Source organism: Chelonoidis abingdonii, chromosome 2 (assembly GCF_003597395.2).
Source record: "Chelonoidis abingdonii isolate Lonesome George chromosome 2, CheloAbing_2.0, whole genome shotgun sequence".
Classification (NCBI taxonomy): Eukaryota; Metazoa; Chordata; order Testudines; family Testudinidae; genus Chelonoidis; species Chelonoidis abingdonii.
Window position 1 is genome coordinate 49,159,083 of NC_133770.1, and position 8,088 is coordinate 49,167,170.

The following is an 8,088-nucleotide window of genomic DNA, read 5'->3' on the forward strand; positions in this document are numbered from 1 at the left end:
ACAACACACTTGGCCTTGATGTAGCTAGTCAGGTAGTGTAGGGTTGGTGTAAAAACACACCATTTTTAGTGAAGGCATAGGCTAAGAAATCAGGATATGAGGGGTTAAATTCTATCATGGATTAGGAGCTCATATAAGGGTGTATCTACACTAGGAAAAATTCTGTTTTCTTACCACAGTTAGCTAATACTTGGTAACTCATGTTGAAATGCTAACGAAAACAAGAAAGTTTGTAGTTTTCAGATGTATTAGAAGGTGGAGGTAAACAGTGGAGGGAGAGCCTAGGATTTACCTCCACCTACTAATATAGTAACTCAGGGGTAGGCAGCCTATGGCACGGGTGCCGAAGGCGGCACGTAAACTGATTTTCAGTGGCACTCATACTGCCTGGGTCCTGGCCACTGGTCCAGGGGGTTCTGCATTTTAACTTAATTTTAAATGAAGCTTCTTAAGCATTTTTGAAACCTTATTTACTTTACATACAACAATAATTCAGTTATATATTAAAGACTTATAGAAAGAGACCTTCTAAAAATGTTAAAATGTATTACTGGCACGCGAAACCGTAAATTAGAATGAATAAATGAAGATTAGGCACACCACTTCTGAAAAGTTGCTGACCCCTGCAGTAACTCGTCACTTAACGTTGTAGTAATGTTAATGAAAAATGCAACTTTAAGCAAAACCATGTTAAGTGAATACAATTTCCCCATAAGAATTAATCTAAATGAGGGGTTAGGTTCCAGGGAATTTTTTTCACCAGACAAAAGACTATATTATATATATACACACACACACACAGAGGATACATTTTAAACAAACAATTTAATACTGGTACATAGTGATGATGATTGTGAAGCTTGGTTGAGGTGGAGGAGTCAGAGGGTGGGATATTTTCCAGGGAATGCCTTACTGCTAAATGATGAACTAGCAATTGGCTGAGCCCTCAGGGGTTAACTCTCACAGTCTACAAGGCAGCAGGAATTGAGGGAGGGAAGAAAGCATCACAGACAGCGAAACACACTGTGTGTATGTGAGAGAGAGAGGCACATTTCCCCTTTAAGTACACTACCTTGTTAATTAGATCAGCTTCTGTCCTGAGCCCTGTTGTGTATCCTCCCTGCTCTATGGAAGATGGGGTAAACGGGGTGCAGGAGCAAGGGACCCTGATATTAGCCCAGGGCCAGTGCAAGGATGTTTCGCGCCCTAGGCGAAACTTCCACCTTGTGCCCTGCGCCCCCGCCCTGAGCCCCCCCCCCACCATGGCCGCTCCACCCTGAGGCACCCCCCTTGCAGTAGCTCTCCATCCCCCACCCTCCACCCTGAGGCACCCCCACGCGCCCCAGCTCACCCCTGCTCCACCTCTTCCCCACGCACGCCATGGCCGCTTCACTTCTCCCGCCTCCCAGGCTTGCGGCACCTAAGCTGATTGGCGTCGCAAGCCTGGGAGGCGGGAGAAGTGGAGCAGCTCACCCCTGCCCCGCTTCCTCCCTGAGCACGCTGTGGCCACTTTACTTCTCCTGCCTCCCAGGCTTGCGGCGCCACTGGGAGGCGGGAGAAGTGAAGCGGCCACGGCATGCTCGGGGAGGAGGCAGAGCAGGGGTGAGTTGGAGCGGGGAGTTCCCCTGCATGCCACCCCTCCCTCCCCGCTTACTTGCTGCAAGCGGTCCTCCCCGTGCTCCTCCCTCCGCCTAAATGCCAGCAGCAACCAGGGCAGCTGAAGATCCAGCTATTGTGGTCGCTGCTGAAGAAAATGGCGCTCCCAAAATCCTAGCGCCCTAGGTGACCACCTAGGTTGCCTAAATGGTTGCACCGGCCCTGCGTTAGCCCCCCCCCCCCAGCAAGTAGGAGTCTCAGGGAGCAGCTCCAAGGCAGAGGGCAGGAACAGCACATGGCAGTGGGGGGAGGGACAGGCTGCAATTGTTAGCCTGCTGGGCAGCTGCTGCACAGGGAACTTAGGGGAGTGGGGAGCTGATAGGGGGGCTGTTGGTCCACCCTGGTTCCAAGCCCCCACCAGCTAGCTGCAACAGGCTGCTCTTCCTGCAAGTAGTGGACAAATCAGGTGGCTGCCAAACGATGACTAAGAAAGGAGCATTGCACAACTTTAAACAAGCACATTCCCTAATCGATCAGCAACATAACAACGAAACAATGTTAACCAGGATGACTTTAAGTGAGGAGTTACTGTATGTGTGAAAATATAAACTGTCTTGTCTTCACTTTGATTTTACCATGGGTATTAGATAACACATGATACGCACACACTCTCCCCTTATCCCCCGCAATGAAGAGAAGGCCTAAGAGGCAGAAAACTGAGATTAGGAAAAAATGGTCAATTTTTAACATAACATTCCCAAATTTCCTTACTAGGGTTGGTGGTGCTGAGCATACTTTTCAGTAGCTGGGAAAGGAAGTGAAGAGTGAGATAGCAACACCTGTAGAAAATACTAAATTATTAAATTTTGACAGGACAAGCGAAGATTGTGAAGAACTTCAGTGAGCTCTAAATAAAGGCAGGTGAATATACAACACAATGGCAAATAAAATTCATTATTGAGAAAGGCAAGGTAAAGTGCACTGGAAGGAAAAATATTAACTACTTCTGTACATTGCTGTGTTCTAGATTAACCATTGTCATTTTAGAAAAAGACTTGGACATCATTCCGGGTGTCTCAAAATGTCTGCTGAACGTACAGCAGAATGTTAAAAAACCAAAACCAAACAATATTAGTATATATAGAGAATGGGACAGAGAATAATACAGAAAGTATGTCTTTATATGGAACAATGATATGCCCTTGCCTAAAATACTTTGTTCAGATCTGGTCACTCTATTTCAGTGGTTCTCAAACTTTTTTTTTCCACAGGCCACTTGAAAATTGCTGAGGGCCTCAGTGGACCACTTAATGATCTTTCCAAATGTTGTTTGTACTGTTAGCTAACTATTGTAAAGCACTTTGGGTAAAAATACTACATTAAAAATGCAATAATTAAAGTTTTTTGTTCTACAAATAAAATCATACAACTCATATTTTAATATCAGTAGTCTTACCTTTCTAATGCGATGGATGTGCCCTCTCTCCCCTGCCGTGGCAGCCCCTGAACTGGAACTGGGAAGGAGGCAGTATCTCTCCCTCTCTCCCACACTGTGGCAACTCCCAAGCTGGGTCTGGGAAGGAGGGGAGTCTCTCCCCCACCAAAGCAGCTATAGAGCTGAGGCTGGGAAGGAGAGCCGTCTCTCCCCAGCAGCCAGCCCTGGAGCTGGAGAAAATCACCTCTTTCTCTAGCCACTGCAGCCCTGCATGTCCCAAATTTTCCCCACCCCCTCTTCTTATCTCACTCCCTGCTATCACCTATTCCCCCCAAGGCCACCACTTCACCTTACATGTGTGTCTTCTCCAGGGTTCAGGCACCTAATTAGTGAAGCCACGCCTGCGCGGCTCCACTAATTAGGTATGTGGCCGCCCAGATGCACACCTTAGAGGGAACTATCTGCGGACCATCTGAATGGAGCTCGTGGACCATAGTTTGAGAACCTCTGATCTATCTTAACCAGGTTATAACAGAAATTAAGGGCATTGGATGATGAAAATGATTACAAGAAAGACTTCCATGAAGAGAGATGGAAAAATTTGGATTGTTTAGAGAAGAGAGAGAAAAGATGGGACATGATGGAAGGATGTAAAATAATGAACTGCACAGAGAAACCCTCATGCTGCAGGGCATAAGTAAGCCCCTAACTCATGAGGGTTAGGAAGAAACTTCCTCTATAAACATGTTATTCCATAATTGTCCATTATGAGGTTTCTTGAACCTTCTTCTGCAGCATCTGGTACTGGCCAATGTGAGAGATAGGACCACAAGACAGACCACTGTCTGATCCAGTATGGCAATTCTGATATTCCTACATTCTACTTACCCAAAATTTCCCCTTCAGTTTCACTTGGCTACACTATTCTTAATTAATTCTTGCCCTAAATTGTTATGTAATTTTGCTGTTGTGCTAGAAGAGCTACTGTGTGCCACTCCACAGATGGCTACATTTCAACAGTATGCAAAATTATTCCTGCGTAAAAGGGCTATGATACAGCTTTACCTTGGATTTTTGTGTGAGGATCAGGCCATAGTTCGTAAAAACCTTCCTTTTTTGAGATGGGGTGAGCTATTGAGAAGGTTGTGCCAAAGCAGCTCTAGTATTAGCTAGAGTTCTCAGATTTTCTTGACCCTTTCAGTTCAATTTTAGACTTGAGCGTAAATCAGACTGCACTGGTCTTGGTCAGTGCTTTCCTTCTGACTATGGACATAGATCAGCCACACTGACTATTTTTGCCTTTCGAATCATTGGCCATGAAGTATTGCAGACCTTACTATTGATGGATTGTGTCATACTGGATTGGCTCTATTTCTTTTCTTCTTAGAGGGCACAGAGAGTGCGGATGTGCAATTATTCAGTTGCTCCCAGGGTTCTCTTATGTGGCATGCTGTCTTGTCGCTCTTTCCGCTCTGTCTGGGAAGTTGGTGGGGCGATCAATGGGAATTAGGTGAAATTAAATGAAAATCCATGGGAGTTACATGCCTAGGCTCTTTTGTAAATCTCACTAGGTGCGCAGCCTATCTACATCTTTAGGTGACTACCTTTGTAAATCTGTCCCTTACTTTCTTTGTGTCTCAGTTCCATATCTGTGGAACAGAGATAATAGCACTTCTCTACCTCACAGGGGAGTAAGCAGGATAAATGCATTAATAACTATGAAATGCTCATATACTGTGGTGATGAGAACCTAAACTAGATAGTGAACCCAGGCAGTAATGTATTTCAGTTTCTGGCAGAGATTGTGCTGGGGAATAGTTGGTTGAGGTTTGATCTGCTTAGGGCAGAAATGATAATGGTTAGCTGGGAAAAACAACCAGGAAGTGACATCAGCTACTTCAGCCAAGGGTTTTTGTTGTTGTTTTTGGTAAGGTTTGCTGCATGGTTATCAGACTCTCAGCTGATTGTCAGATAACAGCAGTAACCAACATTCCTTTTTTCATCTCTGTTTGATGAGGTGGTTGTGACTGTTCCTTTCAGATATGATCCTCACCAAAGTTATTCATGCCTTTGTAATCTTCGGGATGAACTACTGCAATGTGTTCGAGTTGGAGTATGCTTATAAACCACTTGGAAAGTCAGCTAGCGAAGGATGTGCCTGCTGTTTTATTTAATGGTATGTCATGTATGGAGGTTGTTATAGCTGTGCTTTGTAGACTTCAATGGGTCCCTGCTGATTTCTGGCTGCAATACAAGATTTTTGATTTGGAAAGCCTTGTGGTCCTGGTTATCTAAGTGACCACCTCTGATTTAGTGCTCTAACGCAGAAGTTGAGATTTGCTAGATATATAGGTGTAGTGACTAGTTTCAGGGCCTCTCAGTGGATTCTGGAATTTGCTTCTACTCCTGCTCAAAAGAGCCTGTATTTATTTATATTAGGGCAAGCTACAAAGTATCTCTCTCTCTCTAATAGAATGAAAGCGAAAAGGTTGAAAAAAAGTAGCATTCTGGATTGATGGACAGAAGTTTTTGAGTTTGACATGGTGTCAATCTGGGACTGAATTAAAGAATGTAATTTAACTTTTTGTTTATATGTCTAGAAGTTCTGATAGGCACGTTATACGTTGAAAAATAAATCAGTAAAGAACTTTCAGATCCTCCAATGATGAAGTGTGCTAATAATAATAGTGTAATTCCTCCCATCCAAGGACCCCAGAGCACTTCACTGCAGCATTGTTCTAGCGCATGGCAGCCAAAATGTGAAAATAAAGACTGACTGAACGTATAAAGAAAAAAGTGGAACTGAGTAGTTAGTTTTCATTGTCTGAATTAAAGGTAAGTTAACTATAATGTTTCAGTTGTAATAATGTGTGTTATAACTAACCCAGATAGCGCATTTTGTTATACAGGAAAGTATACTTTAAGCATGATGACATCCATTTCATTGGCTAACTAGTTATCCTTCAGTTAAACCCAGAAAATGCCATGCAGTTAGACTGGCATGAAATTATCCCATTACTAAGTAATTAGATTGTGAAATATTACATCTAGTTACATATCTACCTGTAATGAAAGGTTACTTTGGTCACTGTGACATCCTTATTTCAAGTTTATTTAATTTTAACCAGCATGACTCTCCCAGAATTTTGGTTCTAGTTTCTGTTAATATCACTGGGTTATTAATCAGTTTATCTTGGTAAAACTGGTTGTTTTTTCAGTTTTAATAATTCTGGCAGAGATATACTTAAAGGATGCAATTAGAGCCCACCCAAGGCCCTAAGTGGTGTCTCTGTATTGTGGGATAGATGCAAAAGCAGTGTCCACACAAGTGACCAAAAGAGGCCAGGGTGTGGCTAAGAGTGGGGTCATTGCATCCGAAGTTCTGCAGGCAAAGAGACTACAGAGGGGTTACAGTAGTTATTTCAGTCCATAAACTGGGTTCAGAGGCCTTTATTCTATTCTGTTTCTATTCCGTCAAGGTTCTTTAACTGTGCTCATGGCAGTAGTAGCTGAGCACTTTCCAGTGGTGCAACGTGACGAACATTTGCCATGTGTTGTTTATTCTCTCATCCTCTCCTCAGGGAGCAAAGCATGTGCAGTAGAGTATCTTGTATTGGTAGGGATTTTTTTTAATATTAATGTTAATATATTTATATTAGGGCTGTTGATTAATTGCAGTTAACTCGTGATTAACTCAAACTAATCACAATTAAAAAAATTAATCACGATTTATCACGGTTTTAATCACACTATAAAACAATAGAATACCAATTGAAATTTATTAAATATTTTTGGATGTTTTTCTACATTTTCAAATTTATTGATTTAAATTACAGCACAGAATACAAAGTGAACAGTGCTCACTTTATATTATTTTTATTACAAATATTTGCACTGTAAAAATGCTAAAAAAGTTGTATTTTTCAATTCACCTCATACAAATACTGTAATGCAATATCTTTATCTTGAAATTGCAACTTAAAAATGTAGATTTTTTTTGTTACATAACTGCACTCAAAAACAAAATAACGTAAAACTTTAGAGCCTACAAATCCACTCAGTCCTACTTATTCAGCCAATCTCTAAGACAAACAAGTTTGTTTATATTTACAGGAGATAAGGCTGCCCACTTCTTATTTACAGTGTCACCTGAAAGTGAGAACAGGCATTCGCATGGGACTTTTGTAGCTGGCATTGCAAAGTATTTACGTGCCATATATGCTAAACATTCATATGCCCCTTCATGCTTTGGCCACTGTTCCAGAAAACATGCTTCCATGCTGATAAGTATCAGAGGGGTAGCTGTGTTAGTCTGGATCTGTAAAAGCAGCAGAGAATCCTGTGGCACCTTATAGACTAACAGACGTTTTGGAGCATGAGCTTTCGTGGGTGAATACCCACCTTCGTCAGACGCATGTAGTGGAAATATCCAGGGCAGGTATATATGTGCTAGCAAGCAAGCTAGAGATACCGAGGTTAGTTCAATCAGGGGGATGAGGCCCAGTTTCTCTCCCTTGGTTTTCAACCGCAACTGCTAGAAACAGGGCCTCATCCTCTCTGATTGAACTAACCTCGTTATCTCTAGCTTGCTTGTAGCACATATATACCTGTCCTGGATATTTCACTACATGCGTCTGACGAAGTGGGTATTCACCACGAAAGCTCATGCTCCAAAACCGTCTGTTAGTCTATAAGGTGCCATAGGATTCTCTGCTGCTTTTCCATGCTGATGACGCTCATTTAAAATAATGCGCTAATTAAATTTTGACTGAAACCTTAGGGGAGAATAGTAATGTCTCCTTCTCAGTTTTAGCACTGGATTCTGGCATGTATTTCATACTATAACGCAGTTCGGATGATGCAGCACGGCACAAGTTCTTGTTTAAGAACATTTTCACTGCAGATTTACAAAACGCAAAGAAGAGATACCAATGTGAGATTTCTAAAGATAGTACAGCACTCGACCAAGGTTTAAAATTATGAAGTGGCCTTCCAAAAATCTGAGATGGGATTAGGTTTGGAAGTCTTTAAAGGTGCTTTCAGAAGCCTTAAAAGAG